This window comes from Eptesicus fuscus, chromosome 7, assembly GCF_027574615.1.
Source record: "Eptesicus fuscus isolate TK198812 chromosome 7, DD_ASM_mEF_20220401, whole genome shotgun sequence".
Taxonomy (NCBI): domain Eukaryota; kingdom Metazoa; phylum Chordata; class Mammalia; order Chiroptera; family Vespertilionidae; genus Eptesicus; species Eptesicus fuscus.
In genome coordinates this window covers 78,559,390-78,582,124 of record NC_072479.1, presented here as the reverse complement: position 1 = coordinate 78,582,124, position 22,735 = coordinate 78,559,390, and the positions used below count along the sequence as shown (strand labels likewise).

General features: G+C 40.3%; 1 pseudogene; it reads left to right on the top strand.

The window, feature by feature from the left end:
* Positions 1–9,894: 9,894 nt before the first annotated feature.
* LOC103285455 (40S ribosomal protein S25-like) lies at positions 9,895–10,285 on the top strand (annotated as a pseudogene).
* The last annotated feature ends 12,450 nt before the right edge of the window (positions 10,286–22,735 follow it).

Below are 22,735 nucleotides of genomic sequence, written 5' to 3'. Positions count from 1 at the left end.
TCAAGCCCACAACCCGGGCATATGCCCTTGACTGGAATCAAACCTGGGACCCTTCAGTCCGCAGGCTGACGCTCTATCCACTGAGCCAAACCAGCTAGGGCTCAACAGGATTTCTTTATGTCCTTTGCATTGTATTCTCTCTTTCAGTGTAATCAGTCCTTTCCCACATTTGCTGAAAGTGCCCTCGTCAGCGTCAGCAGTGACTTTCACCTTGCTAAACCCAGAGGTCAGTTCTTGATATTCATTTGCTTGAATTCTTGGAAGCTTTGGACAAAGTTGATCACATCCTCCTTATTGAAGCAACAACTTCCAGAACCCCTAACTGCTGGGGTTTTCCTCCTAGTTTGCTGGTCCCTCCAAAGGTTAGAGTGCCCCAGGGCTCAGTCCCTGGCTCTTTATCCACACGTGCTCCCACCTAATTGGTTGTAAATACTATCTTCATACACAGGACTCCCAAGTCTTCTCCAGTTCTGACCTTTCCATTGAGCTTTAGGTTTGTGTATCCACTTGCCTATTTGACATCTGTGATAGAACGACTAATAGAAACTGAAACCCAGTTGCCTAGAACAGAACCATTGGCCCCTGCCGGCCACACCCCTTCCCAGCCCTACCAGCAAATAAACCCTCTCTCAGTCTTCTGCTCTCTGTCCCCTCTTCTACCACCACCTACCACTGCCCACCACCATCCCACCACTGGTTTTTGTAACAGCCTCCTGACTGGCCTCTCTGCTTCCACTCTTGCTTCCCTTAACACTAAACCCAGGATATACTCTGTACAGTAGCCAGAGCGATTCTTTTAAAACTGGAATTAGACCATATTACTCTTCTGTTCAAAACCTTTACGATAGAACCTGGCACCTTTTCCATGGCCTACAAGGCCCTGCAAAGTCCCATCTTTCTGGCTACTCCTTGCTCTGCTTACCCCATTCCAGGCACACTAGTTTCTTCCCTTTAATCGAGCAAGCCAAGGATGTCTGACTGAGTATGACCGCCTTTGCCTTATGTTCCCTCAGATATTTGAGTAACTCCTTTGCTTTCTTCATGAGGTCTCTGCTCAAATATAACCTCCAGGAGAAACCTTCCTTGATAATACTGTCTAAAATGGCCTCTTATACCTTTTCTAGTCCCTTTACCTTGTTTTATTTTTCCTTATAGCCCTTATAACTAGCTAAATTTATATTGTATATTTGTTGACTTTTTAAATTAAGGTATGATTGATATATAACTTTATACTAGTTTCAGATGTACAACTTAATGCTTCCATATTGTGTACTTTGTAATTGTCTATCTCCTACACTATAAAATAAGATCACTGAAAGCAGAATAAGTAAATAAGGATGATCTGTTTTGTTTTTCTTTAAATCTCTGTATCCCACTGTCTACTGCCTACAGTACTGCCAATACCCCTGTCTAGTACTGTCTACTACCTTACGGAATCTGGCACACAGTAGGAAGTCTATAAATATGTATTGAATGAATAGTGAATGAACAAACACATTTTGTTCAGAATCTTGCAAGTAACAGTTAATGGGATATAGCAACTCTAACCCAAGTGTATATGGTCTTTGGCATAGATGTCATAGCTGGAAACATTTTGATTCCACAGAAAACTTCTGGCTTCTCCATTTTCCACATCTTTACCTTGAATGAATATTCCCTCTCCTCTCAACTTCTCCAATTCCTCAGCACTCCCTCAGATAATTCAACCTTAAAATCATTTTTGATTGTGAGAATTATATAAACTTGGGAAAAAGACAGTAAAGTGTTAGAGGTCATGCTGCCATCTAAAGGACAGAAATGGTAGGAAGCGTTTCTTGTTAGTAAAAGTGAGAGACCAGACTGGAATCAGCAGTGCAGCAGGTAAAGCCAACTCAGCCTTCTCAGAAAACCTCTTGTTCTCTTTGGTGACCTAAGGACATGGAGGTTGTTGGGTAATTAGTGCAGATGTCTGTAAAAGATTTAATGTCAGAAAGTCACATTTGATCTGCCTTTTCCTCCCCTCCTTTATTTTTAAATTGTACTAGTATAAATTGTGTGTGTGTGTGTGTGTGTGTGTGTAGCAAGGGGGGTAGTGGGGGGTAGAGGGAGGGGGTGGATTTATTTTTCCTTAGAGAAAAGATCTCAAAATGTTAACAATGTTTGTCTTTGGGTGATGGAAATGTGGCATTTTCTCTCCCTTTTTTTCCCCCCATTTCTCTGAAGGGTCTTCAAAGTGCATTATTACTTAAATTTTAAAAAAGTGTTCTAATTTTAAAGTTTAAATGGGGAATTAGTAAGTTTGATCTGGAAAATCTATGCCTTGTGAAGATCAAATTGAAAGAAATCTTAGATCAAATAAAAATGTGTTTTCTTTCTTTGAAGAGGCCCATTTTCTAGGCTCCAGTTGACAGAAATACAAAGGCTTAAATTTGGGGAACCACTTATATATGATTAAAAGTATCCATTGGGATGGATAAGCAAGATTCCAGAAAATAGTTGTATAGTTCAATAATTTCTGAGTTTTATAGGAAGGAGGCTCAAGAGAGATACTTTGACTTGTTGGAGGCTCAAGAGGGATACTTTGACTTGTCCCAGGAAGCTGACAGACTGCACTTAGGTTGGTCACATCAAACATTAGAAACCATTTTGCTTAACACCCCCAAAATAAAGAATTATATTTAAGTAATTGTCCTAAAGTCACATGGATAATGTGTGTGTATAATAAGTCTGACTGACTTCATACTTTTAATAGCTACACTCTGTTTCTCTAGAGCTTGTCTTCAAACATTTTTGCTGCCATGACCCCTAAAGGAATATTGATGATCAATACTTATACAAGTTTGCCTACTTTTATGTTGACATTTCATTTTTTCAATATACGTAAGTTAAAATTTTTGCAAAATATGTCATTATATTTAAAAATACTCTTTTGAAAAAGATCTGGCCCAGGTGGTGTGGCTCAGTGGTTGAGCATTGACTTACGAACTGGTTCTATTCCCAGTCAGGGCACATGCCCCAGTTGTGGGCTCAATCCCCAGTAAGGGGTTTGCAGGAGGCAACCAATCAATGATTCTCCCTCAGCATTGACGTTTCTATCTCTCTCTTCTCCCTTCCTCTCTGAAATAAAAAAAAAGTATATATATATATTTTAAAAAAGATCTGATGTCAATGTTAAAAATTGCATTCTTTCTTTTATTTTTCAAAATTTATTTTCATTCCACTCCTGTTATAGAATTTATCCTACTGTAACATATTTTTGCACATCTGTCATTCACTGTGATGGTTCGTTTTCTGCCAACTTCGCTGGGCTATAGTACCCATTTAATCAACTAAACACTAACCTAGGTGTTGGTGTGAAGGTTTTTATAGATGTGGTTAATGCCTTTAAAGTAGATTACCCTGGATAATGTTTCGATTTATTCAATCAATCAGTTGAAGGCCCTAAGAGCAATAATTGAGATTTCCTGAAGATGAAACTCTGCCTCAAGACTGCAACTTTACTCCTATCCAAGTTTCTAGCCTACCAGACTGCCCTACAGATTTCAAACCTCCCAGCCCCACAGTCACATAGCCAATTTCTTAAAACAAATCTATCTCCTATTGGTCCTGTTTCTCTTAAGAACCCTGAATGATACATTCACCCTAGTAAACTTAACTGAAATAGCAACAAAAAGTATGTTCGCTGAAGTTAAAAATTGCATTTATTTTTCCGTGACATTAAGGTTATTATCTTAAAATATTTCTTTTTTTTTAATATATACTTTATTGATTTTTCACAGAGAGGAAGAGAGAGAGGGATAGAGAGCTAGAAACATCGATGAGAGAGAAACATCGATCAGCTGTCTCCTGCACACCCCCCACTGGCGATGTGCCCGCAACCAAGGTACATGCCCTCGACCGGAATCGAACCTGGGACCCTTGAGTCCGCAGGCCGACGCTCTATCCACTGAGCCAAACCGGTTTCGGCTTAAAATATTTCTATGAAAAAAAAATATTTCTATGGTACTGAGTTATCACTATGATTATTAATAGTCTGCTGTTGCTCAAAGTGGTATAGAAATATTAAAACTTTTGATAATTATTTTTAAAAAGTAAAAAAAAAACATACAGGAAGTGCATCTCTTAATTAGATCCAGTGAGAAATATATATATGAAATTGTTTATGGGGCCTTGATTAACGAATTATCCAATTGCCTTTTTGGTATTGGAACATTTTAAGGTTTGAGATGTGTGAGTGGTAGATCTTTCTTTTGCAAATTGGGAGGAAAGTGACTGTAAGGAGGAGAATGAAGCATCAGTCATACCAATTACAGGAAAAAGTAGCTATAAAAATAGAGGATCTGAAAACTGATTTTTAAAAACTATCTGTGACTTTGTACCCATTCTAAAATTTTCACACACCTCCAGGCAAGTGTGCCTACCCTGGAAGACTGCTGCCTATTTGTCTGGGTTTCAAAGTTATCTTGGTGGCTGATCTGTTTGGACTTAGTTAATCTGGCGAACTTCTGGTTTCTGCTTGTTTTCTGGCTTCTGTGAATTTAGTCCCATTACTTCATTGTGATCTTTGGATTCAAGGTCCATTCTGGGTCTGACTGTCTGATGTTTTTCAAGTCAACCGTCCCAGCAGTTTCCTTGGCTTCCTAGCTTTTTAACTTGAGAGCTTGATTTTCCTTATACACATTCCAGAAAGGAACGACGCTGATGATCCCCTCAGTGGGGATAGATAGATGCTGGAGGCAGGGACTTCAGTCCACCTGCCAGCCATCTTGCTTTCATTGACTTTATCATGAGGTATCAATTAGGTTAAAAAATACTTTGTTGTCCTTCTTGGAAATCGGGCCCCTTTGTCTGCTTCAATCTGTTTCCATTTATCGTGCTTTATTCCTCTTTACCTTTTGGTCTTCTTTGCCTTGTTAGGCTTAATTGCTTTTTATATTTCCGTCCTAGGTTTTAATTTACCCGACTTTATGAGTTTTTAAATGCTAGTAAAGACCAACCCATAAAAATAATGTCAAAAGTTGCCAAATTTTAGAGATTGAAGGAACATTATAAATCATAATTTCTCTCTGTGTGTGCATGTGAAATAGATTTTGGGGTTGTGCAGAAGCCATTTAAGCATGGGGTGGGGCCTGAAAGTATGAGAGAAAAGTCTGAGGACCGACATTCCTTCCCACTTGAGGACTTTTCCATCCCTCTGTGGTAGCACATTGCCTGTGTGCTTCCTTCACTCTTGCCATCTCGCCAGCCAGTGTTACTCATTGGGGCAATTGAAACAGGGGGAAGGGAAGTGAGATGGGGAAAGGGGCAAGAACTTCCTTGTTTGACCGCTTGCAGAAGGGGGCTTGCCCGTATTCAGAATGAACTGTTTCTCTCCTGCGATGCTTGCTTTTGTTCGGTGGACACCCCTTTCCGCTCATGGTTGGGGTTCCTCCTCTGCGGTTCTTTTGTTCCAGCTGAGTGCTCTTGCTTGTGCTCTCTGCAGTTGCAGGCTGGTGGCCCACTTCTGGCTTCTGTTCACGGAGGTGCCATGGACCTCCCCCAGGCAGCCACAGTGAATGGGATCCAAGACTATCCCACTTGGATGGCATGAAGCTAACAGTTTTTAGAAAAAAGTGTACATTCAGTGAGACACTTTGCTTCAACCTGTTGGGAAATTGTAGTCATGTATGCTAGTTTTGTTAGAATATGACCCTCTACTGCCATGTGCCCTGAGTATAACTTCAGATGGATAGAATTCATCTTCCCTGGAAAATTAAAATTTACTGATGAATCATCTTGATGGTTTTGGGGTAGGAACAGGGTAAATTTCTTTCAGAACAATTTATTAGGAAGGAGTGTCAGGAGAAGCTTTTACTTTTGTTCCTTCTGGAAGACACAAAGAATCATGTGAAAGAGATATCCCTGAGGACATTTTAAGAGGAGATGGGTTAAAGCTGGAAATAGCAAGATTTAAGGTTAAGTATGGAGAATTTCCTGACATGGAAAATTCTCCATCACTGAGATGAAATATAAAAGGACCTTCCCTCCAGCGCTGGCCACCAAACCAACTTTGTGGGGTTATTTAAACGGCTTTGTTTTCTGAAAGTATTCATTGATCTCTGCAAGTTGACGATGGTTGATGGAATCACAGTCCCTGATTAAACTAGGAAACTTTTGTTAAAAAGAGTTGTAATTTCAGTTTCCACAGGTACATGGAATTATCTAGCCTTTTGAACCTATATAAACCAATGTCGCCTTGGTGTAACATTTAAAAACAAATTAAAACAGGTGTAATATTGAAAAAATAAAACAGTACCAACAGTATGAGAGAAAATATATAGTTTAAAGCAATTAAAAATCTTTACTCAGTTTTATGCAAATATATAAGGGCAGGAGGTTGTGGTAGGTATTGGGGGACCATTGACGGTGAATATCCTGTCTTGTGAAGGAAAGCACTGACTGCCCTTTGTTCTGGAATATCTTCTCAAGGATGTTTGTTTAGCTAACAGCCTTGAAAGAGATTGTCTTTCTCTGGAGCCAAGATCAGGTTTTCTTTCAGTTTTGTGAGGTTGGCAGAATAATGGCCCCTCTACAGACATCCATGTCTTAATTCCAGAAATCTTTTGACTATCCTTCCTTACAGGGTAGATGGGAATTAATGCAGATGTAATTAAGAATGCAAATCAGCGAAAGGATCTTAGAATAAGAAGGTTATCCTGGATTGTCCGGTTGGGTCTCACGTAATCACAAGGATCCTTTAAAGTGGAAGAGAGAGGCAGAGAGGGTGATCAGAGTGAGTCAACGTGAGAAGAACTCAGCTTGATCTGGATAGTTTTGAAGGTGGAAGAAAGGGGCCATGGACCCAGGAATTCTTGTGGTCCCTAGAAGCTGGAAAGGAGGAAGGAAACGGGTTCTTCTATAGAAGGAAAGCAGCTAACACTTTGATTTTAGTCCATTTGGACTTCTGACCCCCAGAACTGCAAGCTAATAAACTTGTATGGGTTAAGCCACTAAGTTTGTGGTAGTTTGTTTCAGTAGCAATAGGGACCAAATAATATTCCCTGCAGATAAGGATAGTGTCTCCCTCTGGAGCAAAGGTTAAGCATGCTTTCTGTAGAATATAAGGACCATGTCTCTTTCCAGGGCAAAGGCAGGCATGCTGATTTCTCATGATGAAATATTCAGGTTTCCTAAATTCAAGTTTTCTCTGCTGGAACACTACCCAGGGTGGATGTAGTTATCATTGGCTCTCTTTGCGTTGCTCTGTGGGTATTGGGGCTTGGATAAGGTGACCAGATTTTAACATTGGTAAAGCGGGACACCATTGACCGGGGTGTGGGGTGGGGGTGGGGTTCTAGATTAAAAATTTGGTCTATATGGAGCAACAAAAATTTTCATAGAACGCAAAAATAGTATTGTAATATATATTTTTAAATTTCAACATAAGTACAATTTACAAATATAATAAATAAAAAATTATGTATAGTATTATTTTATTCTTTGGCATATTTCTCATTTGAGTGAATTTTTTTTTAGTAGATTGCTGTTGTTGTTTAAAAGGTCATGAATTTGCCGTAACGTAAGTCGTAAGTGTCACTTTCAAGGCCGGCGCTAGACTTTTTGCCGCCACTATAAAATATAAATAATACGAGTACTGTCTGCCAAATTCAAGAAAATTTATGTATTTATGAAATAAATAAATAAATTACTTACCTAAATTATCTGAATAGCTGATTTGTAGTGACATCACTTGTTTAACTAGCTTACTAGCACGCAGTACGATGTGTACCGTCTGAGAGACAGTTACAAAATGTTTTCGTCGTTGCCAATCCCAAAAAATGCCATTGTTCATTAAGTCCAAACAATGGTGGTCGAATTCTAACACCTGATCAACAATGCGAACTTTGATAAGCAGTTCTCGATAATCAGTTCTCAACAATTATTTGTTATTATTAAAGTTTAACATTATAAAATTAACAAAAATAATATAAAACTCATATCCTGGCTAAATAGCCACATGGCCGCCGAAAACCGTATATTCCCTTCCCGTTCTCCTGCCGTTCCCTAGCTTGTGCATTCTTTCCAAAAATCGGGACTTTTTTAAAACGCCGCGGGACGCGGGACAGATTGTTAAAAATCGGGACTGTCCCGCCAAAAGCAGGACGTCTTGTCACCTTAGGCTTGGAGGAACTGGCTCAAAGGCTGATACTCTGGCCACTGCTACTGTAGTGAGTAATAACTTGTCCTTTTCCTCTGACTCTCGAACTCATGTCTTCTGCCAGCATCTATAAAGCTCTAGCCAGCTAACTTGTTAGTTTGTAAGTAGGCTTTTCACTGTGTGTTCACTGTTAATGGGCTTTTGCAAAATTTCTTTAAAATTCCTCCAGCAACCAGATAATATTATATTCATGATGCTCTTTACTTTCCATACTTAAGGGCTGAAGTGTCATAATGTCTCTCTCTACCTTTACTAAGATCAGAGATCAGCTAGCAACAAATTGGAAATCCTATATAATAAAAGCTAGTATGCAAATCGACTGAATGATGGAACGACTGGTGGAATCACTGACCACCAGGGGGCAGACACTCAATGCAGGAGCTGCCCCCAGCTCACAGGCCGCAGGCCAGCCAAGGCAGGTGCCAGTGGGAGGCCGGGGGGGAGGGGGGGGCGGGGGCGGGGTGGGGGGGAGGCCCTGATCGCCCTGCTGGCCAGGCCTAGGGACGCCTAGGGACCCTACTCATGCACAAATTTTGTGCATTGGGCCTCTAGTAAAAAAAATAAAAATAAAACCTGGTTGTTTACCACAGATAGTTTGAGAAGCATTTCTGTCTTCTGAAAATTTACTGCTATGGCTGCAACTAAAAAGTCCCTTGTGTGTTGTTTTTTTTTCATCCACAGAATTTCCTTCCTGTCACACTTTTCTGTTTACCTTCTCTTCCTTCAAGCCATGCCACACACAGAGAAAATCCTTGGGAATTAGTCTCTCAGAGTGCTTTTCCCATGAGAATCATTCCCACTCAGAACTTTTGGTGAATTAGATTTCCTTCTTGGTTATGCCACGAAGCTCCCTGGCTTCCACAGCCACTTGTTTTTATCTTACACTTTGTGGAAAAGTCATTATCTAAACCAAGGGCTTTATTTCATGGTGTGAAAACCAAGGCCTCTTATGACCAGGCAAAATACTGCCTTGTCTCTTTTCTGACCTAACTAGATAGTGTCTTGGGAGAAACTGTGTTAGCCACTCTCACTTCCCTTTTCCCTGACATAAGGCCTGGCTCAGTTGTTAGTTTGGTTAAACAATATCGCTTCTCTCCACACCTCCAGAAATATAAGGGTGAAATGGAAATTATTTACAGGCTGACTGTAGCTAGAGAAATTGACCTGTGAAAGAAGTTGGAAAGAAACTTAAAACTAATTAATTAACTCAAGAAACATTTATTGAGGCAACTATATGCAAGGCACTCTTTTAAAAAAATATTCACTTGAGGATTTTTTAAAAAAATTGATTTTTTGCCCTAACTGGTTTGGCTCAGTGGATAGAGCATTGGCTTGTGGACTCAAGGGTCCCAGGTTCGATTCCAGTCAAGGGCATGTACCTTGGTTGCGGGCACATACCCAGTAGGGAGTGTGCAGGAGGCAGCTGATCGATGTTTCTCTCTCATCAATGTTTCTAACTCTCTATCCCTCTCCCTTCCTCTCTGTAAAAAATCAATAAAATATATTTTTTAAAAAAGCCTTGGTTTCTTTAAAAAAAAATTGATTGTTTGAGAGAGATGAAGAGGGAGAGGGAGAGAGAGGAGAGGGAGAGGGAGAGAGAGAGAAGCATCGATGTGAGAGAGAAACATCGATCAGTTGCCTCCCGTCTGCACCCTGACCGGGGATTGAACCTGCAACCTAGGTATGTGCCCTAAGAATCTAATCCACAGGCTGAGTCCCGCGATGCCACCCAAGGACGAAAAGAAGAAGAAAGATGCTGGAAAGTCGGCCAAGAAAGACAAAGACCCCGTGAACAAGGAGGGTAGTGGGGGGCGGCAAGGCCAAAAAGAAGAAGTGGTCCAAAGGCAAAGTTCGGGACAAGCTCAATAACCTCGTCTTGTTTGCCAAAGCCACGTATGACAAGCTCTTAAGGAAGTTCCCAACTACAAGCTGATAACCCCAGCTGTGGTCTCTGAGAGGCTGAAGATTCACGGCTCCTTGGCCAGGGCCGCCCTTCAGGAGCTCCTTAGTAAAGGACTTATTAAACTAGTCTCAAAGCACAGAGCTCACGTGATTTACACCAGAAACACCAAAAGTGGGGATGCCCCAGCTGCTGGAGAAGATGAATGAACAACAGATCTCACCGGCTGTACATTTTGAAAAATAAACTTTTATTAAAAAAAAAAAAAAGAATCTAACCCGCAAACTTTTGGTGTACAGGATGATGCTCCAACCAACTGAGCCATCTGGTCAGGGCAAGCCACTCTTTTAGATACTGGAACAGGCTTGAAGACTGGGAAGTGGAGCTTCCTGAGGAAGGATGAAGAGGATGGAGAGGGAATTTTGTAGGTTTATCACTGAAAAATTTTTTTTTTTTTTGGTCAGGAGCATGCTCTGTTTTTCAGAGTCAGAAGCTTGACTGAAACATTTCTTCTTAACAGCATACAAGAAAAATTACTTATACTCCTTTTCTCTTCTAGTTCTTTGAGAGAAATAAAGAATATTCCTGCAAATGCACTTGGAAGTCACTAATAAATAATATGGGTCAGAACTTTGTCTATTCAGCAGTGGACCCATTGAACTCTCCATGCTTCTTCTGTTATATGCCTAAAATATGTGGTCCTTTTGTTCTAAGGACTACAAAATCACCAGCTCCTTTAAGAGATTTGGAAGGAGCTGGGGATTACCAGGTTGGTCAATGGATGGGTTTAACATATTCTGCGAAAAATACATTAATTTTTAAGAAAAGGCAATTGGGTCATGTAGAGTTTTGATTTCTAAAAGAATCTTTTCTTGATTGGAAACACATAAGCAAAGGGTTTTGTGCGTTTTGGTAAAGTTATGTAATCTATGTTTTCCAGTTCTGACCACTACAAAAGAGAGAAAAAGCTTTTGCATGTAGCAGAGATACATTCAAAAATCAGGAGATCAGTCATTGCCAATCGGTACCTGTGTGGCCTTCAAGTGCGAGAATGGTATACATAACAACAAAAGATGCTTCAGAACAAATTACGAGTTCTTAGGAGGTAAATTAATGTCTTTTTTATTAGTTGCAAAGGAATGGTTATTACCAAAGAATATCCTGTAATGAGCTTGTATCCCGAAGCTGTCTCTCAAACTGAATTTATGTATAGGCTAGACCACACGTAATTTACTGAGTGATAAAACTGTAGGTGAGGACAAATATTTCTACTATTTTTATGAGAAATAAAACTACATTTGGACTTAGGAGCAGTTTATATTGGTCGATATTTAGCTAGTTAAGGTGTTTAACACATTTAAAAATCTTCTTTAGTAGGCAAAATAGAACAATGCTTATAGTCTAATTTTCATCTGAAGATATTTTGCTAAAGAATAAACATGTATTGTGAGTCATATATGCATTCTTGGTATTGGCCTGGCTATTTGCCTACTAAGCCCAGTTCTACCATTCACTTGGAGACTGTTTCTAGAACTTGAGAAATGATATTTGAAAAGAGAGAAACTTTTTGGAACTATACCTTATGCGCCTATAAAGTACTGGTAAAATTCAGTATGAAATAAAGAAGTTTGGAAAAAATACTTTTCACATATGAGCAAGATAAGAGAGCAAAGAACAGCCCTAACCGGTTTGGCTCAGTGGCTAGAGCGTCGGCCTGCGGACTCAAAGGTCCCAGGTTCGATTCCAGTCAAGGGCATGTACCTTGGTTGCGGGCCCATCCCCAGTAGGAGGTGTGCAGGAGGCAGCTGATCGATGTTTCTCTCTCATCAATGTTTCTCACTCTCTATTATCAATAAAATATATTAAAAAAAAAGAGAGAGCAAAGAACAAAAAGAAATAACTTAAAAATAAGTAAAAATGCTGCATTTCCTCTCATGGGATAGAATTTTCAACAACTCCTGAGGACCAATATATAAAACAATGAGGTCTCAAATTCCTTTGTGGTTCTCTTCTAAGAAGTAATTAAATCCATTTAATATTCTTGTCTTTGAAAACATTAATTTATTCCTACTTTGACCTTTAGAGATTCTAATAGAATTTATAGTTTATTCATTTGCGTCAATGTTGTAGATTGTGTAAAAACATCTTTAAAGGCGTTAATATATATGAGGCCCTTAGAAGAGGGTCTGGTACATGTTTGCAGTAAGTAAGTGTTTATTATTATTATTTGTCACAGCAAGAAAAAAAAATCTTATGAGGAGTCTAAAAGCATGTAAGCTGTTTATGGTTAATCTTTGGAATGCCTTTTGGTCGAACTTTCTGCCGCTCAGCACATTAGATTGAGTGCATTGAACTAATTTCCCAGATGGCTGGATGACATTTTTGACTTTTCAGGATGACTTTTGAGGCTGTCTTTGTGTGATGATTTCTGTCAAAGTCTCTCTTTCCTAGTCCCTTAAGTTTTGGAGAGCAACTGGATTTGTTTTGAAGTAACCAGCCATTAGATGTCGCTTTCTTCTCATCGCTTTTGGTTTAGGAAATGTGCCCAGGGCTTAAGCTTTTTCGTTTTCTTTTCTTCTTCTTCTTCTTTTTTTAAAGTGCCTATAAATAGTCTTTATGTCATAGCTAAACAGGGAATTCAATTTTAGATTAGTAGATAAGAGACACAATACTCAGCTCCTTGGAATGATTAAACTTTGTGTCTGTTTTAAGTGGCCTGACTCAATGTCCCCAGCTGACTAAATTTGGAAATGCAGTTTTTGTGTTTTCCTTTCTTGCTGAAGTTAGCATAGCACAGGTTTTACACTAGATACTTTGCCTGGATACACCTTTATTGAGGTCAGAGACCATTGGTTTTTATCCATTGATGACTGGGTGAAAAGTCTATTCTTCAGATCCCTATTGAGAGTTGCTCCTTCAGAAAACCTCGGGATCCCCCTCTTTCTACCAAAATTGCTTAGGAAAAGCCCTGTGCTTACCTCTGTCTCAGAATTTATAGCAATATGTTGAAATTGTTTACTTAAGTTTTAGCCACATTGAACCTTAGGGAATAGGGAATATGGACTCTCCTTTCTCTCTCTCTCTCTCTCTCTCTCTCTCTCTCTCTCTCTCTCTCTCTCTCTCTCATCACCTGCCCAGTTGTTGGAAGAGGTCATTGAGTGGACATGACTGCTGGTTGACCCTTGGGAGGAATTTGGGCAACCTGAGCAACCTGAGGCTCCTCCCCTGCTCCCCTGTCCTTGGAATGTACATCCTGCCCACCATTCCCACACGAGGAGCAGTTTTCAAAGTCATAGCCTTGAGAGAGTAATATGCTGTTGAGACTGTCTGGACTGTAGGACCGAGCCCTATGAAGGCCTCTCCATAAATTGGCAAAATGCTGGCAGGAGGGTGCAGAGATCTGCTCATCTTGTGACCACCCAGAACTTCTTCAACTTGCTGCCTACCAATCTGGAGCGGTCTGCCCCTTTCTTCCATTTCTCCTCACCCACTGTGGGGGGGGGGGGGTAGTTTCGAATTTCAGTGGGGATCTCCTGAAGTTTCCAACCAGCACCAGTGCATTCCACAGCATTCTTATATCAGGTACATCATCAATAAGTATTCTTAAAAAATGAATGAGTAAATAAGTAAATGGGGCAGAAAACGATTTGGGAATGCTTTGATCTTGTTGCTTGCTATATATCTATTATTTCTATCTCTTTTCTTATCCTGGATCTAATCATGCACAGCTTTGTTTTGAAATGTTAAATCATACTTTGGATGGCATGAGCTTTCTGCAGCAAGAGTCAGAATTGGGGCAATACTGGTTTCACTCGGCTTAGGCTCCTGTCAATCTTTTATCTGGGTGTTTCCTTTCATGAACGAAGTACTAGCTTCTAGATGCAGAGTGTTGTGTTTTTTTTGATGAATTGCTCATGAAAATAGTTCTTTGGAACTTTGGAAAACAGAACCTTAGCAGACAGAAAGATGAAGGTAATTATAAATTAAAGTGATTTTTTAACTTGCAGTTTAAGTAATTGTTTTATTGTTCCAATTCACTGTGACTGGGAGGCCTGGCCTGATACCTATGCTGGCTTTGTTCCCTGGAGGGGAAGACTCAAATGTAAAAAGCTCATAAGGAATATGGCGATTTTTTCCCCAACATTTAAAGGAATATATCCCAAACCCTTCTATAAATGTCAAGTTTAGAAATATTGCTAGATAATATAATTCCCTCATGGAATTTTTGTTTGTTTATTTGTTTTGTTAATCCTCATCTGAAGATATTCCCTCCCCCCCCCCCCCCAATGATTTTTAGAGAGAGTGGAAGGGAGGGAAGAAAGAGGGGGAGAGAGAGAGAGAGCGAGAGAGAGAAGAGAGAGAGAAAGATCAATGTGAGAGCCACATTGATTGTTTTCCTCCTCTGATCACCCCTACTGGACTGGGAATTGAACCTGAAACCCAGGTACATGCCCTTGGTGGGGAATCGAACCCACAACCCTTTAGTGCATGAGCTGACACTCTCACCACTGAACCATACCAGCCAGGGCCCTCATGAAATTAAATAAATTAAAACAAAATGTAAGTGACCTTAGATCTCCAAAGCCGATATAAATATCACACTACAGTCATTTATAAACCTATCACAATAAACTCTGCCATCTATATATATAAAAGCCAAAGCCACCAGCCGACCGGCCAACTGTCCAGTAGCTATGACATGCACTGACCACCAGGGGCAGATGCTCAATGCAGGAGCAAAAATCACAGGCATGGAAACATGGAACAGACTGATGAATCTCAGAGGAAGTGGGGAGGGGGATAGGGTGGAAAAAGATTAACCAAAGATCTTATATGCATACTAGAGGCCCGGTGCATGGATTTATGCACTAGTGGGGTCTCTCGGCCTGGCCTGCAGGGATTGGCCGAAACCAGCAGTCCGACATCCTCCAAGGGGTCCCGGATTGTGAGAGGGCACAGGCCAGGCCGAGGAACCCCACTGGTACACGAATCCGGGCCTCTAGTGTTAAATAAAGGCCACGGCATGGGCATGTTATCTGACCCTGTTGCTGTGATGCCTTAACTGTGCTATTACCTGATCCTTTAGTCCTAAGTGAATTGTGCTTACTTCCTTGGTATATTTTACATTGAGACCAAGTCAGGTTAAAGCAGTTAAAACAGTGGCCTCCAGACTTCCTGGAGCTTTCTTAGTATCATGTTCTGGCTGAGGCAGCTTTAACCGGAACACTGGAGATGACGAGGGAGACAATAATGAATTAGGTGTAAGACCGGAGAAAAAATATTTTTAATTAGATTCTTTCTTGAAATCGTGATTGACATTACTTTTTCTCTTTTGCAACTTTTTACATGTTTCTGATATGGAGTGTTCTTTGAGACATTTCTTTGATGGTCACAAGGCTCTGCTCCATTGAAAAACTGTAACTAGTAAAGATTATTAGCAATTTTGGGTATGAGAATGTGTTCAAGATTCATGAAAAGCTCATTCAATATGACAGGATTAAAATTTACACAGATGTCCAAAACAAAAAGGTAACTTTTTTGGTAAGTGACCTCATATTGCTTTTGCTCCGACTGGTGTGAGAGGAAAAAACACACACCCTTAAACTGGTCAATTAAAAGTGTATCAGTTTTTGTTTTGTTTTAAGACAATCTCTTTCTATTAATATTATTAAAAGTTTAACTGCCTGGTCAGAGGGGCTCAATTGGTTGAGTGTTATCCTGTGAACCAAAAGGTCACCGGTTCAATTCCTGGTCAGGAATGCTCTCATGTAGTTAGAAATGGTTTTTCTTCATATCCCTCTGCAGGAAGCAAGAGATTTTCCTTTCATATTTATGGTGGGATTCTGGTTGGGCTCCTGGAGGTAAATCTCACAATATTGAGGGGGCGGGGCCACTCTAGGATTGAGTAGTGCTGAACTTCTTAACTCTCAGACTTGTCCACACTGAGACTCCAGCAATTTGCATTTACAGTTCTGTTTTTCTGACCCCCCACCCATCCCCACAGCGATTTCTCCACATGAGTCTCTGCTCTGGTAAGCTACAACTCCCTGCAATTGTCTGACTCTCTCCATTCTTGGAACAGAAGTTTGCCCTGAGTCCTTCTCTCCCTTATGGATCCAAGAAGAGTTGTTGATTTTTCATTCTGTTTAGCTTTTTATTTAATATTAAAATCAAGTGATGACTTTAAGATCCACTACCATTATTCTCATTTCATGATTTTGTGTGTGTGTGTGTGTATCTGCTGTGAATATGTATAGGTAAATGTGTTCTTTGTCACTGGAGAAAATGCTTCCATGGCAACATGTTCAATTAATGCTGTATCTCTTCAAGTTTATTTCATATTCTGGGGCGGGGGGGCGGGGGGATGGAGCGGGGGCAGTGCTTTGCTAACACTTTAAATCTACCTTTATTCATAGCAAAGTTCAGTCTCGTTCTTTTGTTCTTTATTGCTTCACTGAACTCTTTTTTTTTTTTTTAAATAAACATCTGGCTTTCACCCTCTAATAACATGTATTCCAAGGATCATCTGTTTTTTGTGCATCTCCTTATTTTACAAGTTGACTCCTTTTTATTTGCAGTACAGTTCAATGTCTCATATATAAATTTTTTTATATTGGTTGGAAAGCTTCTTGGAACAGTCTGAATAATTGCTTTTTCTTGTTTTTGTATAGAGCATATTGTGAACTTTACATCATATATTCTGGCTTTAGCTGAAGTCAGCATTTTACCATTTTTCCCCCCCAAACTTACATTTTCTGGCTTCCAATCATCTTTTTTTTTCTCTAAGATTTGTTTACTTTGTCTTCTCTTATATTATCAGCCAACTTTGTTGGGCGGGCGGGGGGGGGGGGGGCGCGCTGTGTGGTACTGGAAGGGCATTTTCCTCACAGAATCAAAGTAAGTTTTGCGCAGCTGGAGTGGCTCAGTGAATGAGCATCAACCTATGAACCAGGAAGTGGTTTGCTTCCCTGTCAGGGCACATGCCCAAGTTGTGGCTCAGTGCCCAGTAGGGGGCGTGCGGGAGGCAGCCGATCAGTGATTCTCTCTCATCATTGATGTTTCTCTCTCTCCCTCTCCCTTTCTCTCTCTGAAATCAATAAAATTATATTAAAAAAAAAGATTCAAAATAAGTTTTATTATTTAACAAGAATAACTGCAGAGATCAGACTATAGAAAGTCAATGTTTCTCTCTCATCGATGTTTCTAACTCTTATCCCTCTCCCTTCCTCTCTGTAAAGAATCAATAAAATATATAAAAAAAAAATGAATTATAGATTTTTGGGCCATTGTCCAGGGCCAATCACTAAAATCATATTTACCTTGCACTCAATTTAATTTCTTCCTTTACAAAATTAGACGTTACTCAGATGCCATGAAATTTCAGTATTTTTCACATGTAGTTAAAACCGTGATGCCAAGTCCTTGCATGTTAAAACTAAAAATATCTGGAGTTTACAAAATATACTGGCTTAGAATGCTAATATTAGAATCTATTATTTTTATGACTTAGCATTCATCACAGTAGTAATAGTTAACAACCATTAAATGTGCCCTATATAATGAATACTGGTCTCAATGTTTTCTATGTATTAATACTTAAATATCGTAACAATTTTTTGAGGCAGGTAATATTACTTTCATTGTAAACAGGAGGAGCCTGAGTCATAGGGAGGTTTAGAAATTCCCCCAAGGTCACCGTTTAAAAATGTACCTGGGCTTTGTTTTAATCAGGTATGGTAATATATGCAGATATGGAAATGACTATCATGAAAGGGAAGATTTTACTTATAGTTCCCTAGAAACAGAGGACTCCTCATATCACACAGAGCCACCTGGGGAAGTGTCAGGGTTGATCAGGAGGCAGAAAGAGCAGAGGAAAGCGTGGACAAGAGCCTTTATTGTGGGGTCTATGGGAAGAAATGGGAGAGGCAGGGTAAGCAGGTTTAGGATTGGGTAGTTTGAAAAATTTCAGTGGGCTGTGGGGCACAGACACTGGTTTTTTGGTAACCTCGTCCAGGGATGATTAGGACGAGGATTATTGTCTCCTGGAGTGTAAGAGTCAGCTAGAGGGGGTAGCTGGGCCCTGGATTGATTGGTTTACATATAAAAGATGCACTTAAATTGGCGAGCCCTGGGAGGGGCAGCCTCTCCCCTTTCAGTGAGGCCCTAGATACTGGAGTGTCAGGAATACAGAAAATAAGAAAATAAAGTTAATACAGTCACACAGCTAGTAAATAGCGGAGCAAGGATTTCTCAGCCATATTTTGATCTAGGACCTGAAGCCCTCTTGCTGATACTAATGGATTCTAGACAATTCTAAAATATGACAAATTAATAAAAATGCCTTCTAGTCTAATTACTGTGCTCCCACATGACTGAATGATGAGCTTCAAAAGACATTTAATAATGCTGCTCTAAAGCTGTTATTTGACATTTCTTGGGTCCCCGCAGTGCTGTCAGTACACCCTCATACACTGAGGTGAGGCAGCAGCTGGTCCTACTTTGCAGACTTTGACCTCAGTTGTGATCATCAGCCTGGCCACAATGGCAAAACAGCTAATAGATTCACAGCACTTTTAGGTAATGGTATCACTTAAAAAAAAAAAAAAAAGACCCTGACATGTATTTCAATGCAAAGCTATAATAACCTTATAAAAGGCCTTTTATGAATTAATTTAAATGACTTTTAAGCTAGACTTTGTAAACATTTATGCTTTTCCCAGCTCTGTGCAAGATGCTGTAGGAAAAGAAAACACACCAACTTTGGTCTAATGTGTCCCCCACTTTGGGGGACAGAATGATCAGGAGGATAATAAATAAGCAAACTGTGGATAATACTGACTAAAAATGCAATCTGAATTTAGATAAAGGAATTCAGATGTTTTTAAAAATATATTTTTTATTGATTTCAGAGAGGAAAGAAGAGGGAGAGAGAGAAACATCAATGATGAAAGAGAATCATCCTTTGGCTGCCTCCTGCATGCCCCCTACTGGGGCTCAAGCCTGCCTTACTCACAATTGAACTGTGACTTCCTGGTTCATAGGTTAGTGCTCAACCACTGAGCCACACCAGCTGGGCCAGATTGTTTTGATATGAGGTTAATCAGGTTACTTAATGTCTTAAGAGCTTCAGTTGCTTAATTTGATAAATCAGAATAATTATACTTAATCCCTAGTATTGCTGTGAGATACAAGAAATTGTTGGAAGCTGCCCATTGCCTTCACTAGCAGAGAGGTGTGGGCAAGGAACCTGAAGGCTGGTCAACCTTGAGGCTCTGGCAAGGGTCAGAGCCATATACCCACTGTCTAGTTGAGACAAAGGTAGCTGAAGCAACTTCCACCTTTTAGTCTTATGTAAATCCTTGCTGATGGGCTATCATTGATCTATTACTGGAATTGCCTGCCTAAAGGCTATGGGTGTATCCCAAACATGAATAAAAGGGATCACAAGGCCAGAGCAAAGTGGAGTCCTCTCTTGGGCTTCCGCCTGGCCCTCAATTCCCAAATTAATATTTTCTTGTCTAGTCTCTTTCATTTGTGTGCGGCCTCCTCCAGAGCCCGAACTCTAAACCTGAACCCTGAACCACGTGGGACGTGGGGGGATACTCGCAACTGGCAGCCCAACATGTGGTACTCGCAAGAAATAATGTATGTATAATACTTAGCAGAGTTCTGGTTTATAGTTATTCTATCTAATAAAAGAGTATTATGCAAATTGACCATCACTCCAACACACAAGATGGCCATCCCCATGTGGTCAAAGATGGCCGTCCCCATGTGGACACAAGATGGCCACTACAAGATGGCCTGCAGGGGAGGGCAGTTGTGGGCAATCAGGCTAGCAGGGGAGGGCAGTTAGGGGTGACCGGGCCAGCAGAGGAGGGCAGTTGGGGGAGACCAGGCCTGCAGGGGAGGACAGTTCGGGGGGACCAGGCCTGCAGGGGAGGGCAGTTGGGGGGGACCAGGCCTGCAGGGGAGGGCAGTTGGGGGAGGACCAGGACAGCAGGGGAGGGCAGTTATGGGTGACCAGGCCAGCAGAGGAGGGCAGTTGGGAAAGACCAGGCCAGCAGGGGAGGGCAGTTGGGGGAGACCAGGCCAGCAGTGGAGGGCAGTTATGGGTGACCAGGCTGGCAGGGGAGCAGTTAGGCGTCGATCAGGCTGGTAGGCGAGTGGTTAGGGGGTGATCAGGCTGGCAGGCAGAAGCAGTTAGGGGCAATCAGGTAGGCAGGCGAGCAGTTGGGAGCCAGCAGTTCGCGATCGGGCCTAAACGGGCAGTTGGACATCCCTCAATGGGTCCCAGATTGGAGAGGTTGCAGGCTGGGCTGAAGGACACCCCCCCTGTGCACGAATTTCATGCACTGGGCCTTTAGTTAAGTCAATAAATATGGATTACTATTATATTATCCATTATATTTTATATATTACAGATCCATCAACAGCAGGTCCTTGAATAACCTCGTTTCCTTCAATGTCATTTTTGTTATAACACTGATGAGATGCCACAGGAACTTAACTCTTGTTTATATCAGGTAACCTAGGTAAAATGAGTTTTGTTATATGCTGTTTTCCTCAACATTGCAGAACCTATTGATGACATTAAGTGAGGACTTAATCTATCTACAGCAGGCAGTAGGGCTTCACTACTAACTTGTAATTCTCTTTTTCCTTTTTTCTCCCCCTACCCCCATCCACCTTCTTTATCTTCTTTTTCATATCAGTGAGGTTAAAGGCATGTTATATCTTAAGTCACTGTTATTTTAGATGATAGGACACGGAGTGGGAGTTGATAACTGACAGGATTATCAAGACACTAATTTTTTTTCTTCATATTAAAAAATGCAACAGCAATAGCTATTCTGAGTTGCTGTAGATCTTCAATCCTGTTGGTTACCTTAGAGATTGGTACTGCTGTCTTGACTTTCTGGAGAGGTCCTGTCTTGTTAGGTAAGCCCTGTCTGTCTGAGCCATGACAGGAGAGGACCTCCAAAGTCAAGTATCACTGCATCAGGGCAGGCCTAATCCTGAACAAACTCAGTATAAGGTAAACTTGCCTTTGTCCTTCCATGTTTGGGCCTGTACCAGATAATTTATGTATTTGTGACACTCCTTTCCCTTCCTCAACTTTAAAAAAAGTCTTTGTCCGCAGTTGGTCATTCCAGTCTGTTCTTCCCAGATAGAGACCCAATCAGGACACTACCATTCTGTCCTTTGAAAACATACTTGTCCCATTTTCTCAGAGCACTGCTCTGCTGGAGAAATGAAAGAACTGAACCCAGATGTAATGGATTGCCTTTATCAGATGTAAGTATTTCCACAGGGAATTTCAATGATGGAAACCAAAGAAAACAGATAGTGAAAATTTGGGGCACAAAGGCAAATTAGAGTGGTGGAAGAGATTATGACAGGGAAACTCTTCTCAGCTTTTTAATTTTTTGTTCTTAATCCTCTCCTGAGGATATATATTTTTTTTCATTGCTTTTCAGAGAGTGGAAGGGAGGGTGGGGGAGAGAGAGAAAAAGAGAGAGAGAACCATTGTTGTGAGAGAGACACATCAACTGGTTGCCTCTGGCAAGTGCCTGGACCTAGGGTGGGGAGGGAACCTGCAACCCAGAGCCCTTGACCGAGAATTGAACTTGCAACCTTTCAATGCCTGGGCCAATGCACTAACCATTGAGAACACTGGCCAGGGCTCTTCTCAACTTTTTTTTAAAGGTCATGGGACATATGCCTATGTCTTCTTCATATGCAAGACAGATCAGTCCACTAAAAAAAAAAAAAAAGGGAAATCTATTTAATAATGTTATCTAAAATTCATTTTGTACCTTTAAGAAGGTCTTTTTAAAATTAATGTTTTTTTTTTATAGAAAATGTATTCATTATATAGATGCTTTTCATAGGACCAAAGTTTCAGGGGCTAAGGGTTAAGGGTTCTATTGGTTTTTCCTCTATGTAAGAACTTGTGGCCAGAGGTTGCTGTCACATATGACTGAAGAATAAATCTCAGGTGAAAGGTTTTTTTTTTCTTTTTTTAACACTTAGGACACATCTTATGAATCAAATTCTTCCTGAAATAGTTCTCTAGTAACACCACAAAGATTTGGTCATGAGAAAAGAAGTTCCAAATTTGTTAGACTTCTAACTCCTAGTTGCCTTTTAATATGTTTTGTTTTCTTAAGGGATACCTTACTTATCCTTTTGCATGACCCTCAGTAAAATTTGTGGAATTCATATAACAAAGACTGTTAATATGAAGTTACATAGAAAAGTTTGTGTATTTCCTATAGCCTTTAAGTATTGGATAAACTCAAGTATATTCTGCATAGAATACTTTCTTTTTATAATTTAAATTACTTTCTGATCTAGAAACTAAAGAGAAGTCTGTGGTCATTGGCATAAGGATTGATTATGGATAAATTTGGAGAAATAATACTTCCCATCCCAACTTCATTTTGATTTTACACCATTTTTCCCCTTCGAAAACAGACATGACATTTAAATATTTCTCTAATATTATTGGCATAACCAACTTTGTCAAAGAGCCATATGGTTTATGCAAACACACAGATAATCTTGGAAACACTAACATATATAAACTTAATTTTAAAAGCTTATGAAAATATTGGGAAGCAGATGGAGAGTTGTCATGGAAATCACTAACA